This window comes from Pelodiscus sinensis, chromosome 9, assembly GCF_049634645.1.
Source record: "Pelodiscus sinensis isolate JC-2024 chromosome 9, ASM4963464v1, whole genome shotgun sequence".
NCBI lineage: Eukaryota > Metazoa > Chordata > Testudines > Trionychidae > Pelodiscus > Pelodiscus sinensis.
In genome coordinates, this window is record NC_134719.1 from 27,463,431 (window position 1) to 27,486,302 (window position 22,872).

The 22,872-nt window shown below is 40.2% G+C and overlaps 1 protein-coding gene across 2 annotated transcripts in view; it reads left to right on the forward strand.

The window, feature by feature from the left end:
• ADGRL2 (adhesion G protein-coupled receptor L2) overlaps positions 1-22,872 on the forward strand; it is a 532,296-nt gene that overhangs the window by 62,143 nt on the left and 447,281 nt on the right. Inside the window, exon 2 of one of the 2 annotated variants that reach the window (XM_075936335.1) lies at positions 16,865-17,066. The exons of the other annotated variant lie outside the window; for it this stretch is intronic. The gene's annotated coding sequence lies outside the window, so the exon portion shown is untranslated. The remainder of the gene's footprint in view (positions 1-16,864; positions 17,067-22,872) is intronic. 2 annotated transcript variants of the gene reach the window in all.

Sequence of the window (22,872 nt, forward strand, 5' to 3'; positions counted from 1 at the left end):
AGAAGCTGTCTCTTTAAGAAGCAGCAGTGTGACATTCCGTGGGAAAGAAGAGTAAGGATACTATTTATTAAATAGATCCTCCAGGCTGATGGAGCAGAATTTAAAACAAAATAAAACAACTCATAATTACACTTATAATCATGGATTTAATCATGAATTACGCCGACTCCTTCTAAGCAGCCACATTTTGGCCTTTATGAGAGTAAGGTAAGTCTGGAGCAACTCAGTCAGCTTCCAGTACATTGATTCTGAATTCATCCCATCCTAATTAAGGTCAGAATCTAGTGCAGAGAATCCATCATCGTAGGAAGAGTGGAGGGGATCACAGCAGGAGACAATGGTTGTAGTCTCCCCTTTTACAGGGAGCTGTAGAGGATTGACACAACCCAAAATCATGGGTGCTACTGGCCAGGAAGGTATGGGATGAAGATGAGTGAGGAAAGTGCTTCCAACAACCAACCATAAAATAAAGCTACTTCACCCACACTGGCAGGGAAATCAAGTAAGGCAAGGAGTGACAACGCTTCTTGCCCTCCTTGGGCTACAATCCCATAAGAGCACAGGTTGGTGTGATGTACATTTCATGGCTCGAGTTCTAGTAAATCTGGCCTATCAGCTTTAAAATGAATTTAAAAGGCTCTGTTTTATAAATGTCCAGCACATCCTTCCCTAGATCCTGTAGTGCTTAGATCAGATTGTGTGCTGTGTCGTGACACATCTAACCCTACGGCATCTTAAAAAGACATTCTACCTTCTTCTAGTTTTGAAAACACTGGAAGGGAGAATTCTTTTAACTCTTGCCACAAAACATGACTATTGTTATAGCTCAGTATGGCAAATCTCAAATATATATTGTTCTGTTAATTTATTTAGATCACACCCATCATCATGGTATCCGAGCACCTTCAAGCAATATATTAAGCAACACTACTACACGTTCTGTTACATGTGATTCATAAGACAAGGAATTAGTGTTGGACTTTATAAGCCTAACTGAGATGTTTGAATCCTGAGGGTGTAGAACAGGATTACAAAGTGATGCTTACAGTTGAAAATCATAAAACAATATTCTGGGGTGCATGAGCAGCTGCTTCTTTTCATTTTCACAAATGAGAAGAACATTGGCTGCTATCAACATTGATTAGTATTCATGAATATTCCTTTTGCCACTGTCCCACTAAGGGTATGTCTACACTGCACGCTTATTTTGAAATAAGCTATTCCGGAAGAAATATTATGAAATAGCTTATTTGAAAATAGTACCTCTACACTACAAGGAAACCTCAAAATTAATCTGAGGCAGGCTTCTCTAATGTGGACATGCTACCTCGATTTAGAGCCCCAGGAGGCACTGGGGAGTAATTACTTTGAATGGAACCTGGGGAGGAGCTATTTCGAAATAGCAGCAGTAGAGTGTCTACACTACTGCTATTCCAAAATAGCAATTTTGAAATAGGCGTTATTCCTCGTGGAATGAGATTTACAAAAGTCATAATAAGATGTCTGTTATTTTGAATTAATTTCAAAATAACGGAATTGCTGGGTAGATGCTCGCATTGTTATTTCAGAATAACAGCCATTATTCCAAAATAACGCTGCTGTGTAGATGCACCATAAGAGATTATGTTCTTCTCATCATCATATGAGTTTGGTCCCACCATCTTGCGAATTTGTCATGCTATATTAAGTAAACTGGTTTCTGTCTTTTGGGGCTGGGAGAATTCCAGTCAAAATGAAGGTATAACAAAAAGAGATGTTGACAAATGAATAGGTTACACCCTTACATCTGAGGTAGTACTAAACCAATGTTGTTCCAGCATTGTGCTCAGTACTTCTGTGTTGCTAGCATTGCAGTTGTTTTGATGACACAAAAAACTGTGAGATGACACAACTTTTTCCATTACTGTAACCCAAGTTACAGTTACTGGCCAAGTTCTGTTTTGGATAACTATATTCTATCTTCTTAAATTTCACATCTAATTTTAATAGGATGGATTCTTTTTAATTTTCCCTCCTAGAAATGGTTGCGTAGTACTGCTGGCACAATTAACTAGCTGCTCTGGAGACTGACTGCATTCCCGTGATGGGTGAGGTGATCTTTCTATAGACTTTATGAAGCACTTTGGACTCTGAAAGAAGAAAAGCTTTATCTATCTAAGGAATTATCATTGTTTTTCAGTCTCAGTATAAAGAAGCTTATTATCCTAGGCTATGTCTAGACTGCAAGCCTCTTTCGAAAGAGCCTCTTTCGAAAGAGAGCGTCTAGACTGCACGCGGAACTTTCGAAAGAGCAAGCTGCTTTTTCGAAAGAAAGCACCCAGTGAGTCTGGATGCTCTCTTTCGAAGAAGCCCTATTTACATTCAAGAACGCCTTCTTTCGAAAGAAGCACTTTCGAAAGAAGGCGTTCTTCCTCGTGAAATGAGGTTTACCGCCGTCGAAAGAAAAGCCGCGTTCTTTCGATTTAATTTCGAAAGAACGTGGCTGCAGTCTAGACGCAGGTGAAGTTTTTTCGGAAAAAGGCTACTTTTCCCGAAAAAACCCCTGAGTCTGGACACAGCCCTACTGAGGTTGACACCTGATGTATTAAAAAAAAAAGGTTCAAAACAGTTAGGTAAGTTAATGGAGTGGCTATTAGCCAGGATTGTCAGAGACACATCCCCATGTTCTGGGTGTCCTTAAACCTACAGTTAGTAGGGACTGAACAATAAGAGATGGATTACTCAAAATTGCCATGTTCTCTCCATTCTTTGTGAAGGATCTGCCACTGGCCACTGTAGGAAGAAAAGACACTGCACTAGATGGATAATTGGTCTAACTCAGTATGGCCTTATTATATATGTGAGGAAGAAAGAAGACTTTTTTCCCATTCTCCATCCTACAAAGTCTGCGAGCCAGGCTGACAGTCTTCTATGTTTTTTAGTTACCACTGACCAATGATGCATATATCTCATTGCAGTATCTCCAAGGCAACCCCATAGTACACAGGGATAGAAAATGGCTTAGCTGCACTTCCTCCATACAGATAACATCCCTCAATTCTGAAATCTACATGCTAAAAAATTTATTCCCCTAGCACTGTTCCCCATGAGCCAATGATAATGAAAGTTACGTGTATGAAACAAGGACAGAATAACAATCCTAAATTTTTTCCATGGCATTCTGAATGTAGATATAAGAGGATGACCCAAGTTATTCTCTGCAGCACACAAAGGATGAAAAGGATGAGTGGAAGGTGAGACAAGCACAGATTACTACTTTTAGTAATACCTCATACCTGAAATGATACTGTACAAAAGTTAGGAGTGTCATAGTATCATTGTTTAAAGACCTGCTTGCTTTCAGTGATCAGTGCCAAATATCTTTCTCTACCTATCATATCTGTTGTTAAGGAACCTTGGCTTGTTTATTTTTTATAAGCTATTCAAAAATATTGTGCAATAATGGTTTTAGTCCTGCCCATTGGAGGTGTAGTCCTATTAGGAAAAACAAATGAAATGGTTTGACTGAATACACTGACCTTGTTGCAAAATAAGCACTTCCTGATTATTAGCACTAGTCTTTTCCTAAGAAATGATCTGATAAGAATCAAGCATATATGACTTCTGTGTATGCATACAGCCTGTAAACACTTGTGTAAGTTGTTATTAATGATAAAGTTGTTTACTCGTGTGCCAATTACTGAGTAAGTCTCAATTATCATATCTGTGTAGGTCTTCCACTGAGGTCACCAGGCCATTCAAATGTATACGGAGGATATAATATCAAAGCTGACACCCACTGTACAGTTTCGGGATGGGAATTTTGACCCTAAACAATATTGTTTGAAAGATGACATGTTATATGATCTAAAATAAATATTGCCCAAAAGGATGATGGCCCCAGTACCTCCAAGGGTCAGTTAGTGCTTTCTCAGAAGACAGATGAACCAAAAAGTTTTGAAAGCACAAAGGAAATTAAAGATGATTCAACAAATGGTTTACAAATCTCTATTCAAGAAGGAAATTAACAAAGTGAAGAAAATTAGTTAATAATGTTGTAAAGTAGGTAAGGATGTGTTTGGAAACTTGAAACAAATACATTAGCTAGTCAAGATTTAATATAGTCCCCTGGGTGCTAAATGAATTAAACCATTAATTTATGGTACCAATGACAAATATTCAGAAAAGGAATGGAAGTACTTAAAATATTAGAGAAAGGAAAATGTAGTACCATGCCAATGAGTCTATCAGCTTAAGTTTAATTTTTAATCATAATGAAATAATGGAACAAATAGTATGAGGAAAAAATGGCTCCCTATACTCCTAAAAGCTATTGGGACCAAGAACAGTATGTCTCATGGTTTTATAGTGAAGAAATCTTGCCAGATAATACTAATTTATTTTTGAATTTCTGGTGCAATTACAAAATTCCAATGAAAATATGTTAGTAAAACAATTAATACAATATCACAGGAAAATTTCCTCTTTTGTTAATACAAATCAGCTCAATGTAAAGCTTGGCAAATAATTTATTTTCAAGTCCACTGGCAATTCTGAAAAATTCTTCATGATTTATAAGGGCTAGTTTCAGAAAATGGGGAGAAGATGCTTCACTTTGTAAGCTTTAGTTTCACTCCCTTGGGATTGAGGAGACCTATTTAATGGTTCTCTGCCTGATGAAGAGAAGAGATTTGCAGTTGGGGTAAATGAATGGGGTAAATCACCATTCTATGAGTGTATCGTAGGGATGTAAAATCCGGTAATCAGTTAACCGGTTCAACGTTATGTTTAACTGGTTAACCGCTTAAATGGGGATAGGCAGGGGGCTGGAGCTCCCTGTCCAACACAGGTAATGGCCTGCTTCAGCCAGGTTGAGCCCTCTGCCTTACACTCTGAGGGTATGTCTACACTACCCTGCTAGTTCGAACTAGCGGGGTAATGTATGCATACCGCACTTGCTAATGAAGCCCGGGATTTGAATTTCCCGGGCTTCATTAGCATAAGCGGGGAGCCGCCATTTTTAAATCCCCGCTGTTTCGAACCCCGTGCAGCGCGGCTACACGGGGCTCAAACTAGGTAGTTCGGACTAGGGTGCCTATTCCGAACTACCGGTACACCTCGTTTCACGAGGAGTAACGGTAGTTCGGAATAGGAACCTAGTCCGAACTACCTAGTTCAAGCCCCGTGTAGCCGCGCTGCACGGGGTTCGAAGCAGCGGGGATTTAAAAATGGCGGCTCCCCGCTTATGCTAATGAAGCCCGGGAAATTCAAATCCCGGGCTTCATTAGCAAGTGCGGTATGCATACATTACCCCGCTAGTTCGAACTAGCAGGGTAGTGTAGACATACTCTGAGGGAGCAAGTAGTTGCTCCCATCTACACGAGCCAGGACTGCTCCAGGTGGGCCGGGCCTGCCATAATGCGGACAGGTGGGGAAGTGGTCCAGCTTGGCCTGGTCTCCAGTTAACCATAACTGGTAAGCATCACCAGTAAGAGTATAGTCACATTCCTAGTATATGGTGGGTTCTTTCATTCTCTCCAATAGTCTTTGTGCCAATGTGAGAATGACACTATAACTGTATGCTTAAAGGTACCTATCTGGGAGCCCTGAGAGTGTATTCCTACTCCTGTGGCTGTTTATTTATGATCAGTTGAACAACTTCAGGTGGAGGGACTGAGGGGGCCTCAGCTATAGTTCTATCATGCACCTACCGTGCAGGAAAGCCAAGTTCAAATCCTTTCTCTACATCAGGCAGAAAGGGGATTGAACCCAGATCTCTTACATCCTAGGTGAATAAGCTACTCACTGGGCAGTAGTTTACATGGGGGTCTCCTGCAACTGTCTTGTAAATGGCACCTCAGTCCCTCCCCCCTAAGTTTTTGGACAGAATTGTACAGCAATTTTCATGTCCATTTTTCAAATACAGTTGGTTTGCAAACATATCCCATGCTTTTTTGGAATATTCACTATTCAATAAAAACAAAATCACTCACCTATAGTGGAATTTAAATATCTTGATGTGGTTTGAAATCTGACTGAAAAAAATGCTAGTAATAAATGGGTTACATGTTGAACTGGGGGGTGTGTCTAGAAGAGTACAGTGAAGTCTAGTCATGTTTAATATCTCCATTAATGGTATAAAGGAGCAGTAAGCAACATATTAATGAATTTGGAGAAAATACTAAATTGGGAAGTGTTGTGAATTCCAATTATGATTGAAGAATGTATACCAAAGGTACCTTAAAAACGTCAAAGAGGGGCAGTACATGAGAAACTGAAATTCAAGTAGGAAAATATTAAAGCTAATACATCAGAGAAAATGTAATGCAAATGAAGGATATGGAATGGCTTCAGGAAACCAGAACCACAGTAATATTAAAAGAGTGTAAGAACTGGGAGTGAAAAACAAATTAGACATGAGTAAGCAATGAGTAATAGCAGGAAAAAGGCTGCCTACCCAGAGGCACCACAGACCAGTATGGTTACTGTCCCTCTTTTTATGTTTCTGGTGTAACCACAACCCAAATATTATCATTAACTGTTAACTTCATTATCAGAAATATCTTGGCAAACTGAAGAGGGCTTTCAGAAGAAACACAAATTATGGGGAAGCAGAAGGAGATGACTTGTCTATGGATAACAAAAAAAAAGGCATAATAAATCTTCAGATACAAAGAGGTCAGTATGAAGCAGGGAAATGGATTAGTAAGAATAGCAGTCAGGAAAATAAATTGGAGTCAAGGAGAAAAATAATGAAACTGAACATTAAAATTATTTAAAATGTATATTAAAAAAAAACTCCTGACATTAAGAAATATAAGTTGAACCTCTGTGGTCCGGGACTTTCTGGTCTGGCAACACTGAACCATGGATTTTGCTGGACCAGGCAACCCCAGCGGCAGAGGTTGCTGGTGGCTGGGAGATGAGACAGCCGTGGGAGCCAATGGTGCAGCAGAGCCCACGGGGCAGGGAAGCCGGTGGGGAAACTGAAGCCCATGGCTGTGGAGTTGACAGAGCTGCTGGGGCCACTGGAACTTGCAGGGTTGCTGGGGCTGTGGGAACTCACGGGGCAGCAGGAGCTTGACAGGCTGCCACACCTGAGGCCCTGGGAGCAATGGGGGGCTGCCAAGTGGCTGGGAAGAGGAGCCCAGTGGGGAGTCTGGCACCCCCTCCTCTCTGACTTCCCTGGATCCAGTAAATTCCCTTGTCTGGGCCAGTCAGGTTCCGAGGGTGCTAGACCATAAAGGTCCAACATGTATTTATATTGTAGAGTAGTCTCCAGTTCCTACTTGGGACATTTAGATAACACGTCAGGGGAGAGATAGGGTAGATAAATATCCCAACATGTTTTGCGGAGAGTTTGTGGACAAAATCTCCCCCATAAAATAATCCTGTTTAGGACCCAGGGCCAAATACCAAAGAGAATGGCATGGAGGGATAAAATGTCTCCTCCTAGTTTCTGAAATCCTTATAATTGAGACCTCCCACACTGAATATACTCAGTATATACTTTCTACTCTGCAGCTACCCACTTGGAGCTACTGCTGACTACACCGGTAAAAGAAAACAGTGGGAAGGATGCCAGGAACATTCCTCTTTTCAGGACTGTCCCTGGCAGGTTGCTTGCTGGGTTGTTTTTAAAATGGCTTCTTGTTGTTGTTTTTAATTACTACTTCCCACTCTCCACTGACTGGCCACCTAAAGAAGCTACTTGCTCTCTGGGCTGATGAAACTGATGACAGACTAGCTAAGCATATGAGAGTCCCAAGCAGCTGTTTGCCCATAACAAACATCTGGTCACAAGTTAACATCCTGCTCTATTTATGCTTGGCAACCAGCCATTTTCTTCTCTCCTCCCTACCCCCCCAATTTAGCACGGTGGGAAAGAAGGGGGGATACTTAATAGAGATGCATATTCTACTACACTACTGCACACTTCTGTGTTGAAAGTGAAGTGACAAAATAAGATGCATCTATCTTTGGCCTCTATCAAAGGGTGTGTCTAGACTACTGAGTTTTGTCGACAAAAGTGGCCTTTTGTCGACAAAACTATACCTGCGTCTACACTACTGCTGAGTTCTGTCAACATGATGTCGACAGAACTCAGCAGTTTTGTCGATGCTGGTAAACCTCATTTTACGAGGCATAACACCTTCTGTCGACAGAGTTCTGTCGACAGAAGGTGTTATTGCCTGTAGGGTTGCATCTAGACTACACTGCCATGTCGACAAAGCAGCTTGCTTTGTCAACAGAACTGAATGTGTCTAGACGCTCTTTGTTGACAGAAGTTTTGTCGACAGATACTGTCGACAAAACTTCTGTCGACAAAACCCTGTAGTCTAGACGTACCCAAAAAAAATATAGACTAGACAGAGCAATTCTACACCTGCATCCTACCACATCAGGCATTTTAATGTAGTTAAATCACGGGGACTACAAATCACAGAAAAATCATTCAGGGGCTGCACAAAAGCAGAAAGCAAAAAATCCCTCATTGATGTGGTCCCTGACTGAGAAGAAGAAAGACACTCTCCACATGCAGGAAGAGGTGGCAAGCTAGTAGATTTTGTGGCCCCCCCTAAGCTCTTGGGTGCAGCCAAAAATGAGAGGTTCAGTGTGTGGGAGGGGGGCTGCTGGGGGAATGACAAGGTCTGAGCAGGAGGGAGCTGGCTGGAGGAGAGCCCTGAGCCTTGAGGGCTGGATCCAGGTAAGCTGGGACTGAATCTAGTCCCCGGGATTTAGGTTCTCCACCTCTGACTTAAATTATGACACTGACAGCTCAATATAAAATTCAAGATGGTGATAAGTATGAATGTTAGACTGTTTGTCTTTCAGGAACTGTAATGCTAATGAGCCCAGAGACTGCCCTAACCAAAGAATGCACTCAATCTTTTTTTTTTTTAAGAGTCTAAAATGTGGTTAACTTTTTGTATTTTATTTGTTTACCTATATGTTTAGGAGAGGAATGGAAATAAAATTACCAAAATACCTCCCCTGATCAATTCCATAGCATTTACAACTCAGAGTCCACAGTCCCAATCCTACAACTATGTAGGTGTGGAAGTAGCCCCAATGGCACTACTCATCTGAGTAAAGTTATTTATGAATCAGTGAATCAGTGTTTGCAGGATGAGGGCTAAAAAACAAACAAGGCAGAGGGATGACTACAATGTATAGGTAAAATGACCAAGGTGAACACTGGCCACTTTTGGTAACACAGTGAATTGATAAAGGAGGCAGAATGTTTGTTTCATTTTTTTAAGGGACCCAAATTCATGTTACTAAAAACTCTTCTGAAACATCTATCCCTTTCTGCAGTGCAGACTAACAAATTTCAGTTAGCTTTGCACAAACTTTGGGTAAGCCAAACTGAATTTCCAAACCTCTTCCAATTTATATCTCATGGGGCTATATGTGAACTACATTTCCAACTATTATATTTAATCTTGTGGTAAAAGTTGAATCTCAGAGCCTTTTACAACTGGTAAGTAACAGACATGAAGAAGGAGACTGGCTCCACTTTTTCTAAAATCACAAAACATCATTTGGCAGTAAAACCCAGAACAAGTCCAGGCTTGTTCTTTCCGTCACCCATATCTGACTTTCTAAAACAAGGTCCCACACTCTATAAATAAGTGTTACCCTCCTATTCTTGTATATAAGCCTCCTATTCTTTGACAGATAATATACTAGAAAACGAAAATGATCACATCTACAAAAATACTCCAGCTAATTCTGAATACTGAAAATAGTGTTTTGTCAACAATATGTACAATTCATTTAACTGTATGTGTTCAAAGAACAATTTTGTAATGTTTCAGTAGTAAGGATGGTCTAATAATTAAATATTAGACCACTGAAAGTCAGGAAATCATAGTTATACTCCTACCTCTGCATTTTACTTCCTGAGTGATCTTAGTGCCCAATTTAAAAAATATATCTAATTTGGGCACTTATGGTTCCCCGTGACTTAAATTAGTCATCTAACATTGTGGATCAAAAACTGAAGGCCACATTTGAAAATCTGGGCTCTCATTGCTCTGTGCCTTAGTTTTCCAATTTGTAAAACAGATTTTATTCTGATTTTGAGATTAAATCCTTTAGTATTTGTAAAATACCTTCAGATTCTCAGATGGAAAGTGGAGTGAAAAGGGGCATAGGGATCTAGGAGAAAACTGAAATGTTGCACCTTAATATAAAAGACCAGACATATCATCCTTGGACACCTCATCTGGAAAAGAGGTTGATAATTAAAGCCTCCTATTCCTTAACAAATAAGACACTAGAAAATGAAAACATCTTTGGCCTACCAAAGGGCAGTCAAGGGATTAGCTATAATCATAACTAGGCAACAGTTGTTGTTCTGTAGCCCTATAATTGTAATGAGAGTTCATAATCTGCTTCTGTTCTTGCAAATCCTAATTTACAGATGTTGGTAGGAACAGAGGTAAATGTACTCCTTGAATAATCTACTTTCCAGCAGATCTCCACTAGCACAAAATTGAAAACAGAAGATTATTGCATTAGTAAAAGCTTTGTTGTTGTTGTTTTGAGTGAAGGGGTTTTTTAAGCAACTTGCTTGATAACATTTCTGTCACTTTTCTCATGCCATTGTTGATGTCCACTCAGATATGATGTAACAGAAACTTAAAAGCAGCTTCTGAAGGCCGGTCCCAGCTGTTACATTTCGGGAGGGGAGGGGGGAATCAGCTTTTGAACTTCACCCTCTGAACTGAGAACTGAGATAGGCCTGTGCTTCATGCACCAAATGTGAATCCTTTGTCTAAGAAAAGGAAGAGTTCCTGAAAGACTGACCTAGTGTCCTGTTTGAGTGATTTGAGGACACCTTGGGATCACAATTGATTTCAGCTCGGCATGATTTTCCTATATGTTACCGGCCTCTTTTGGGAGCTCTTTTGATAATGAGATAAAGTGAATTTTTTCATCCACCAAAGTTTGAGAGTGATGTTAATGCAACTAGTTTTGACTAGAAAGTCTTTATCCTGCATAATTATACATTCTGTTCAGGTCTCCATTTGGAAGTAAAATGTTTCTCTCCTCATTTACAGTGCTTAAGTGAAGGGCCAGATGGGTCCAGTAGCTAACGCTATAAAAGAGGCTCTCCTCTGCCTTTGGTTGGAAGTTCAATATTATTGCATCTCTAATAACAGCTGCTTCTGTTTGAACTCAGGGTTATGAAAGATGAACTGCATTAAATGGTAAATCATTAAATATCAGCTGAGTAAAAGCACTGTGGTGCATTTCCCTGCTTAAATCACTAGCATCTGTCTTCTCACATGCAAAGAGTTGCTCTTTACATCACACAGTGAAACACTGACAGAAGGGCCAACTCTAAAGCCTCACACAAAAACCTCTCATAATATCTTTTGGGGTTTTCAACTAATGATAGCTGATGATCAGCAAATATCCAGCTGGAGAAAAACATTTCATTTAATTCACTATAAAGTATTTAAAGATAGATAATCCCTTTTGTTTCCATTTTCTTTCTTATCATATGTATTTTAAAATCTGTTTAAATTATGTCCACCTGAAACTTTAGGTTTATTGTAAAAGCTACATTTTTAGTTTCATTTTATTGACGTTGCTTTTATGCATAGGGATGTGAAGATCATAAACTGAGATAAAAGCAAGTACTGTTCCAAAATTCAGAGCCAGTCATGAGAGGATTCTGATGGCCTGAGTTGAATGGTTACAAAAGTTGGACCTTATTCATCTGCATGAATTTAGACTGTATAAAATATCAGATGCAGATTAGTACTGGAAAGCTCCCTATTGTGCTCAGCCGCACAATGCTCAAATTGAGATCAGCTATGGCATGAAAATACTTTTTTTCTCACTTCTGTTGTGGCATGCAGTTTTTGTGCAGCTTTGTTGATTCATGAGGGGTGGCCACTATCTCCTTAAAGAGGCAACAGTGTAAATACTCAGATAGTGGAATTAGTCTGTACAGGATAAACTTTAAAAAAACCACCAAATAGTCTGGTAGCACTTTAAAGATTAACAAAACATGTAGATGGTATCATGAGCTTTTGTGGGCACAGCCCACTTCTTCAGAGGACCAGAGTATTGGATGTCCAAGACCAAAATAAATAGGGGAGAAGGAAGTGGGGGGGGGGGAGTAGGAAAAAATGGGATGGGAGGGGACAAGAAAAGGCAGTTTTCCCCCTCCACCATCCCATTTTTTTCCTTCTTCCACCCTCCCACCCTTCTCCCCTATTTATTTTTGGTCCTAGACATCCAACACTCTGGTCATCTAAAGAAGTAGGCTGTGCCTATGAAAGCTCATGATACCATCTACATGCTTTGTTTGTCTTTAAAGTACTACCAGACTATTTGGTGGGTTTTTTTTAAGTTTATCCTGTACAGACTAACTCCGCTATCTGAGTGTTTACACTATTGCCTCTTTAAGGAGATAGCACTGTCATTTAAAAAAAACAACAATAGACTAGTAGCACCTTACAGACTAACAAAACATGTAGATGGTATCATGAGCTTTCGAGGGCACAACCCACTTCTTCAGATGACAGTTGGCTGTGCCCACGAAAGCTCATGATACCATCTATGTGTTTTGTTAGTCTTTAAGGTGCTACTAGTCTATTGTTTTTTAAGTTTTTCCTGTTACAGACTAACTCGGCTACGCCTCTGAAGCTATTGTCATTTCACACTGTCATATGCTCATTAATGACATAATAGCCATGGTAACCATGGAGCTCTCTTAAATCAAGCTTCTCTATATTCCCAGTATTAAAAACTAGATAAATATGATCTAGTCATTCTGTGTTGCACTTCAACTTTATTTTAAAAAAAATAATATTAAGTTGTGTGCACATAACAGAAAGGGATTATCTCCTACTCCATAACTGTCCTATAGGTGACATAGCAGGAACCTAGGAGAAACCCCTTTTGTTTTATTCTATAAATTGCTATTCTTAATGCTTGAACATTCTTAATGAATTTTTACTTCTTTCCATCAAATCAGGTGTGACTACAAATATAACTTTCTAAACACCGCTTCTTTTTCTCACAACAGAAATGCAAACACACTTCAGAATTCTTTTCATAGCTTATAAATTTGAAGCATGCAGGAGTTTGAAATAAGCTATTTCTCTATGTAAAGAAACAAAGTATTTCCTTCTACTCTTTGTGCACTTGCTTGCAACTCACTGTTTTACCATTTGATTCTCCGAATACAAACATTTATCCTCTAATGCAGTGTTTTTCAACCAGTGGTGCAAGTACCCTTAGGGAAGTCTGGGGGGTACGTCAGCACAACTGAAATTTGGAGAAAACTGAATTTTTGTTTTAAGTTTGACAGCATTTTATTATTTTTGTACTTTTTACACTAAAAAATGTCATTGCCTGCCCGGCTGCATTTAGATTGTTTAAACAAATGTGTTGCAATGGTAGAAAAAAAAATTGTGTGTCTGAAAACTGTAGATGCTGGGGTACTTAAAATTTTGTTTATATAAAAAAAAGGTTGAGAAACACTTCTCTGATGAACTGTGTATTTTTCCTCATTTGATTTCATTTTACTTGATTGCAGCCATTGCACTGAGGCGCCAAGGAAATGAAATGGTTAAAAGTAATAAATACAAGTTGAACCTCTCTAGCCCAGCACCCTCAGGACCTGACTGGTGCCAACCAGAGAATTTACTAGACAACAGGAGGTCAATATTGTCTAGCAGCAATATTGTCTAGGTGGGCTTTTAGAAGACATTTAGGAGTAAATTAGAGCTAAATAACAGCACAGTACACAGAGAGCCAGGACTGGTGGCTATAAACAAACTTTATGGAACCACAGGAAACTTGGATACACCCATGATAAGTGGACATCCGGCTAACTAAAATCATGCTGGACCACAGAGAGTGCCAGACTAGACAGGTTCAGCCTGTAGTAAGTGATTGTTTAATATGGAACATAGTGATCTCCATAAGGACTTCAGCTAAAACCACTGAACTGACTAGAAGGATCAAGGAGCTTTGGATCATGCACTAAATGCTTATATACTGCTGAATGCACAGAATATTGGGCCAAGAGTACCACAGTTAGAAGAGGCAGAAATTTAGAGGAATTGTTCAGTGTTCTCTTAAGGTAGCTATATTGTGAAAATGGGATGCACAGAACTTTTAAGTATTGAGACAGAAATTTAACCCTATGCTGCATGGAGTCAGTATTTGCATAATTTTCATTTCAAATGCTGAGCCACAAGATTGGACACACAGTTATATTCATTGCAGCCCATATATCTTTCCCATCATTCATTCAGGTTTGTAGGATTATTTACCGATTAGTGCATATTAGTCATATATCTCTAATTAGCCAGTATCTGCAGTCAAGATGTTGTCTGATCATACTGACCAGAAGAACAAAACCAGAAGAACATATGCTACTGCTTAGGTGCTGGTATGTGGGGTATAAACAGGCTCGCTAATAGGAGGAGCAAAGGAGACAGTTGCCTCAGTGCCTGACAACTCAAAGGGGCCCAGAGCTACTAGCTGCTGCTATTGCAACAACAGTGGTGCCACACCAGACACTTCATGGAGCTCTGAGGACTGGGGAGGGGGCCAGCACTGAGCTCCAGGTGGTGCTAAGGGCTGGCTGCCCAGCCCTGCCTCTTCTGCCTGAGACCTCGCCCCTTCCAGGGCCTCCCTCCCCTTCTCTCCCTTCCCACACACACACCTTACTATAGGGACCATGGTGGCTGTTGGCCTTGCTGAACATAAGCTCTTATACTGTGCAACTGTGCAATATTTGTCTGCTTGACTGGAAATGAATATTATCATTATATTACTGGAAGATTTACCCAGTGTTGCTTGGGTCCTCAATTTTTTTGTTTTTGGATAATAAAATTCAAATATACATGCTTCCTTTAAATCATTGGTTTGGAGTGGGGCTAGGGATGAGGGTTTCAGTATGCAGACTGCCCCAGGGAGAGAGGACTACCCCAGCCCTCTCTCAGCACAGCAGCCTAAGGCCAAGTGAGACGCTCCTCTCCATGGCTGCTGCAGCTTCAGCAGGCACAGACCAGGGAGGTGTTCGTATCCCCTACCTGGGGCAGGTCCAGGTCCAGGTTCATCTTCGCCCTTCACACCCCAGCTGAAGTGGGGAGTGCAGCAAATTATGTACTTCCCCTCATTCCCTGATGATGGGGAACAGCCAGAAATTTCCCTGTATACGTGGCTTCAGCCCCATCCAGCAAATCCCTTTCACCTTGGTAATTCTGTCTTTTTTTCTGTATGATTTTCTGAGAAGCAATCCATTCCATGCACATTTCATTTTCCTGGCACAACCAAACCCATACCTTGCTTCAAGTTATGATAAAAGGAAGGTGTATACCAGAATCGGTAGTCCTAGCTCTTACCATTTAGGAGGAGTCCCTCAGACAGTCAAACTCCCTCAAATATGCAGTAGATTTACCATTTATCAACTTCTCAGAGGTAGTGAACATGTCATAAACAAAGAAAGTGGTGTTTCAAGCTGGAAGAGCTTACAATCTGAACATTTGGGGGATAGTGGAAAAGGAAACTATGCAAATAAACTTCCCTCCTCATTGTTACCTGTTTCTTCACCAGTCAGTGACCTTGAAATAAGTGAGTGGAAACCACTAAAACAGCCTAGATTAAAGCAAAAAGTAACTAGACATCTTGAGATTTTCTTAATCTCCCTGGGTATGTCTACACTACCCTCCTAGTTCGAACTAGGAGGGTAATGTAGGCATACCGCACTTGCAAATGAAGCCTGGGATTTGAATTTCCCGGGCTTCATTTGCATAAGCGGGGAGCCGCCATTTTTAAAACCCCGCTGGTTCGAACCCCGTGCAGCGCGGCTACACGGGGCTCGAACTAGGTAGTTCGGACTAGGCTTCCTATTCCGAACTACCGGTACACCTCAGTTCCACGGTTCCACGAGGTGTACCGGTAGTTCGGAATAGGAAGCCTAGTCCGAACTACCTAGTTCGAGCCCCGTGTAGCCACGCTGCACGGGGTTCGAACCAGCGGGGTTTTAAAAATGGCGGCTCCCCGCTTATGCAAATGAAGCCCGGGAAATTCAAATCCCGGGCTTCATTTGCAAGTGCAGTATGCCTACATTACCCTCCTAGTTTGAACTAGGAGGGTAGTGTAGACATACCCCCTGGGTTTCTCTAGACTGGCAAGATTTTGCGCAAAAGCTACTGCTTTTGCGCAAAAACTTGCCGCCTGTCTACACTGGCAGGAGAATTTGTGCAAAAACACTGACTTAATAATGTACAAAATCAGTGCTTCTTGCACAAATACTTCGATGCTCCCACTCAGGCATAAGCCCACTTGTGCAAGAGGGCCAGTGTAGACAGGAACGTTAATTTCTTGCGCAAGAAAGCCCCATGGCTAAAATGACCATTGGAGCTTTCTTGCGCAAGAAAGTGTCTACACTGGCGCGGATGCTTTTGCGCAAAAGCAAATCTTTTGCGCAAAGGCACATGCCAGTATAAATGCTCTCTTGCACAAATACTTTTAACGGAAAAACTTTTCTGTTAAAAGTATTTGCGCAAAATCATGTCAGTCTAGACGCAGCCCTGAGTATTAGAGTGTCTAAAGGTGCTGGCACAAGGGTCTCTAGTGAAAAACTAAAAAGCTGAAATTAGATGTAATTTTAAGACAGACTTCCTCCAGAAGATGGTGCTGTGGCATGGGAACAGGGGCAAGTTTCGGTTGGTGGGTTGTCAACACACCATCCTCCTCCCTAACATAGCAGTGGTGAGCAGTTCTTGACTCCATTTCTATACCTATCTTTAGCAAAGAAACTTACGCTTTTTTCTCTCCAAAGTGCAGATTTCATGTAAGTCATCCAGCACTTACCAGACAACTGCAATGTGCTCTGTTTCAGATTGCCCTTGGAGACATTCAGTAGAATCTGGAGCTGGCCCTCATTAGCAGAGAACACCTGTGGTCTGCAATGGCTACCTACCAATTCACTTCTGGGAACAGCTCAAGAGGATCAGTAGGAGCTTAAGGCCCTGACTAGTCTAGGACTGAGCTACCTGGGAAAGTGAATCTCTGTGCCCTGTTGTGGTGTTTGAGATAAAATGGTATGTTTCTACTATACATTCCTAAGACACATTTCTTTTGAATCTGGTGTTTGGGCATTAGAAGGTCTTGGGAATTGAGGCAAAGTCTTGATTGTCTTCAAAGCACAATGAAAGGTGCATGCTTAACCAGGCATTTGGTTAAATACTCCCATGACAGTAAACAGAGACTGTTGGCAAATGCAAGGAAGCAGATAATTTGATCATCATCAGGGAAAAAAATTATCCTGCAATTATTTAATTTTAATTAGGTGAGGCACCTAGACGCCATGGTGATGGGCATCATAAAGCACTGTGAAATAAACTTCTTACAGTTTCATGTTGACTAATCATGTTTTCAACATTGCAACATCATATCTGGAAATACTTCTTTCAGGTCCAGTTCTTCTAGATATGGTATGGGGAAAATACAGCACCACGCCAGGTCAGAAACCAAATACTGAACCTGCTTTTCTGGCAAAAGCCTTTCCTAATAACTGTGATTAAGTACCTGACTTGTCCAGCCCCTTTCCGCTCACTGTTTTTTTTCATTGAAGATCAGAACTAAGGTCCCTTGAGAAGAAGTGTCAGAAACATTAAATGCAGGTATTGGTCTTTTTTTGTAAGGTTTTTATATAGTGATCACCATCCATATGCTATATTACAGGGTAGAGGTATAGGGTTGTTTTGAACGAATGCCAGTCAATTCCCCCACACAAACCTCCTCCTCCAAATCAAATTTAACTGTATCAAAAATTCAATATGAATTAGCTTTAAAAACTAATTTAAAATAAAGTCACTAAGCCTTTGCTACCTAAAAGGCCCCAAGAAGCTCTGTGTGTGTTTTGGCTGTTTTCCTTTCTTTTTTTTTTTTTTTCTTTTCTTTTTTTTAAATTGATTAGTACAATTGCTTTTCAAAGCACTCCAGTTCCTAGCAGTTTCCTACAACTGGAGAGAAATTGCTGCTTTTTGTAAATTAAATCGATCTCTGAAGAGTCTTATAAGAATAAAATAGTTTACTGCTTTTTCATCCTTAAGAAAGAGAGCTCCATCTACCAATTTATCAGTCTATCTATTTTCTAGCCATATCTATCCATAATGGTTAAAAGTTTTAAAGGACAATACATTTAAAAATTTTATATTACTTTTCATAAGAGCAGTTCAATTTATCTCTATTCCTTTGCAAAGATTAATATTGTCACTGTGCATTGTAGACTTGTGTTGGTTGAAAGAAGTTGGTGGCATGACAACATTTATAGAAAGCATAAGCTCAAATATCACTTGAGTATCCAAAAATGGATGAAGCATCATTCAGCCACTGCCATCTGTTGAGTGTTTCATGACAGCTGTATCTCTTGACCAGAGCTAGGGAAGATTACCATGAGAAGCAGAGAGGAAGTACATAACAATTAGACCCACACACAGAAGAAAATTCCACCTTTGACACTGCTTTTAATTGCACCATAATGATTTTTAATAGACATAATGATATGTAGTATAGAACCTGGGTTGATTTAAAGCAAACAATAAACCACTATGCAGCTGAAAAGCAACTGAAAATTCTTTCTGCAGGAAGGTTTTTGTCCTGGACAAGTACTTATCAGTACTTATACCAGCTACATTGCACTAAATATGCTTCTATTTTAAAAAAACAGACAAACAAACAAACAAAAGTGCCCACAATTTGTCAACAAGTCTCTTAGGATAAACACTTTGTATTGACTAAACATATGTGAATAGGGACTTTTTAAAACAAACTCTTCCTGTTACAGAGGAGGTGCTTTTTGGCTGCCAGATTTGACATGCTTTCAAAAACCAATATTCTTCATCTGAATGCAGCCTATGTCAAAGGACTGCAGCATGGACTAAAATAGCCCCACTTTCTAATGCCTCGTCCAATGAATGGATCTATCTTCTTCGCGTCTACAAAACTGCCACCTGGCTCTACCACTTGTGATACAGCTTCTCATAAGTGGTGAGGGATGGGGGGAGTTCCCCAGATGAAAAGGCAATCTGTCAGGGCCTGAAATCAATGGCCTAGACACCAGAGGAGGGGAAAGGTCAAAGTCAAATCTGCACTTTGATGTGAAAGTCTTTTTCTGCCCCCTTATCTAACCTCTGCCTCCCGCTATGCATGTTTTATATCACTCTGTCACTTCAACAGGCTAAATCAGTTACTGCACCTCTGGATTAGCCAATAGGTGTTGCTGTACAGGGATCCAGAATCAACAATGGAAGGTGAGCCCATCACCTCCATGATGGTAACTGTCCACACATCTCAGGAAACAGAACTGGACTTGGAATACAGGACTCTTGCTTGGAGGTAGGGTTCCACATCCTAAGGTCATATGACAACCTCAGAAATTCAGCTTTCATAAAAATGTGTATTTCTAGCCTTTGTAGTTCAAAAAAATAGTTCATGAAAACATGACCCAAATGTAATGAAGATTGTAATATGTCTGCCTGAATCTGCTGCCAGTCTGAAACTATAGCTCGGAGATGAGTGATATTAATAGGTTAATTCTGAAACCTACTGCTATGGGGAGGCAGGAAACTGAGGACCCTGTATATGTGTACGTCAGGGGAGAAAATGTGGAGGCCTTTGCTGCCACTCCCCATCACAGCTCCCCAGAGTCTTCTACATTTCCTTTGAGGTTGATCCAAGACTGCCTGAACACAGGGAATCATAGACTAGAATCATAGAATACTAGCATTGGAAGGGATCTCGAGAGGTCATCAAGTCCAGTCCCCTGCCCTCATGGCAGGACGAAGTACTGTCTAGACCGTCCCTGATAGATGTCTATCCAACCTGCTCTTAAAAATCACCAGTAATGGAGATTCCACAACTTCACTAGACAATTTATTCCAGTGTTCAACCACCCTGACAGTTACGAAATTTCCATGTCCAACCTAAACCTTCCTTACTACAGTTTAAGCCTACTGCTTCTTATCCTATCATCAGAGGCAAAGGAGAATATTTTTTCTCCCCCCTTCTTGAAACACTCTTTTAGGTACTTGAAAACCTCTATCTTGTCCCCTCTGATAGACAAACTAAACAAGCCCAATTCTTTCAGTCTTCCTTCATACTCAGGTTTTCTAGACCTTTAATCATTTTTGTTGCTCTTCTTTGGACCTTCTCCAGTTTCTCCACATCTTTCTTGAAATGTGATGCCCAGAACTGGACACAATACTCCAACTGAGGCCTAATCAGTGCAGAGTAGAACAGAAGAATGATTTCTCATGTCTTGCTCACAACATTCCTGTTAATGCATCCCAGAATCATGTTTGCTTCTTTTTATTTCCCAGCAGTATCATTTAGCTTGTGTTCCACTATGATCCCTAAATCCCTTCCTGCAGTACTCTTTCCAAGACAATCACAGATAGCTTCCCCAGTTGTCACCTCTAATATCATTAGCTCACAGACATTTACCTCCCACCTCATTCCCCTTCTGTTCTGAAATTTGATTTGACCTTTTCACATGTGTTCATTTTTTTGATTGTATCCTTTGGTACATATGGTCATGCCAATTTTCTTCCACAATTTGATCTGAGGAAGTAGGTCTGACCCATGAAAGCTCATCAGCTAATAAACCATCTTGTTAGTCTTTAAAGTGCTACATAGTCCTGTTTTTTGTTACAACTTCCCATTCTGTATGTGTGAAACTGATTGTTCCTTCCTAAACGGAGTACTTTGCATTTGTCCTTATTAAACTTCATCCTATTTACCTCAGACCACTTCTCTAGTTTTTCCATATCATTTTGAATTTTGACCTTAATCTCCAAAGAACTTGCATCCAAGATTGGTATAATCTACAAACTTAATAATTATACTCTCAATGCCATGATCTAAATCATTGATGAAGATACTGAACAGAACTGGTTCCAAAACAGACTCCTGAGGAACACCACTTGTTATGCCCTTCTGTCATGATTGTGAACCATTAATAACCACTCTCTGAGAATGGTTATCCAGCAGATAGTAGCCCCATCTAGTTTGTATGTCCCTAGTTTATTAATAAACATGGAAATACAACCTATACGAATGGTGGTTTGAAGAAGGCAAAAAGGTTCAGTTTTCATGAAGAGGAATGATGGTGAGCCTACCCCTCGCCCCTGTCCATCAGATGCACTCTCATGTGAGTGGCCCCTCTGTTGCCATCCGATGCAGAACAGGGCCCTGACAAAGGGGTAAAAGGAAAACCACAGAGTCGTAAATCTTTAAGCCCTTCAGGGTAGTGGGTTATCTGTTACCAAAGCTTGTCTACTATCTACCACAACCTGGCTCTGATTCTGATATAGAACTTTTGAGTGCTGCCACAATAGCTATATTTAAAAATAATATGCTGGAGGGGGATTGCTGAGGGTTGTGATTTGCTTTAAATCTGGCTCCACTTGGTGATGTTTCATGTTGCATATCTAGGACACTGAGATGGCTTTAATCTCTAATACTGTGTTAAACTTTCCCTGCTAGTTACCAACAAAACTCTGGTTGTTGCTCTTTGAAATAATTATGTGTTGGAGTCAAAACTAATATACATTTCCATATTATCTAGTTCCATTGTGAATCCATGGTGCTGGGTTACAACAGCCATATAGGTTTTTTTTTTTAATATGTAGATTAAAGCAGCAGAGGTTTAAAATACCAGCTCTGCTGTTAGGTCAGTGGAAGGCTCTGGTTTACTGCTACATTAGCTTTTACTAAATTGTTTGGGATTTATAACTTTTTATTTTACAAGTGTATTTTGAAAGAAGTTAGTGAAACAAAACATAAGTGATCCCATCCCCCAGAAAGTCACTTTTATGTTTTGGAGGTTGTTGGATTTTTTTAACATGGTAAAGTGGTTGTAAAATATACTCTTGATTCTTAAATAAAACAGCATGCAAGTAAAGCCAGTATGGGAAGTGGGCCCCTTTCTAGACATTTTATAGACCGCCCAGGACTCTAACAGGAACACTGAGACTGAATATAGATTTTGTAAGGGTTTGTGCTGGGCATTTTAACAGGAGGCTTTAAAAATAACCCAAATGCATTTTACAAAGAATAATTAGGTTGAAGGGAATTGGTTTTGGAGCATCAGGGCAATAGGATGAGGCTTAGTCACAACTTGTCTGAGTGAGAACTGGTGACTCCAGGATGGCCATTCAGATCCCTGTGAAACTTAACAAGGAACCATACTGCTACTACAAAAATAATAGGGTAGACCATGTTACTTGACATCTGGAATCCAGGAAGGTCCCCAGTGTCCTGGGTACTATTGAAATTCAAAAATAAAGGGGGAGCAGCAATTGTTATCACTGTCTTGTTTATTATTAGGACTGATTAGAAATGCAAAACCCACATTTCATTGTAAGCATTACAGTGAAAGGGAAGAGGAGAAAGAAAAGGCCGTAAGATTTCATTTTGTAATTTTAAATCCTAGGATTAAATGTGGAAAAGAACAGAACTTGGTGTTTTGGGGGTTAAGTTTCTGTTTTTGTTTTAAGACTGTGCTTGTGTGCTTTTTTTTCCCAAGGTAAGTGAATGTTAAGTAGACGGAGATACTATTGCTCCATGCTTCCATGCTAATAAGGCATGCTTCCCACAGTGTGTGACAGAAAGAATGAATACCATGCAGTGCTAATGGTTAATTTGTAGTGGCATGTGTGTTCCTTGAATGTTTGTGAAGTTTCCTGATTCACCATCACACAATTGAGTCTCCATCTTAAAAAAAAAAAAGACATGGTGATACGTAATGAGATGAAGCAGTGCTGACGGAGAGCTTCTGAAAGATACATTGTTCACCACAGCCTATTCACTTATAGTAATAATAATGCTTTGCACTTTAAATTT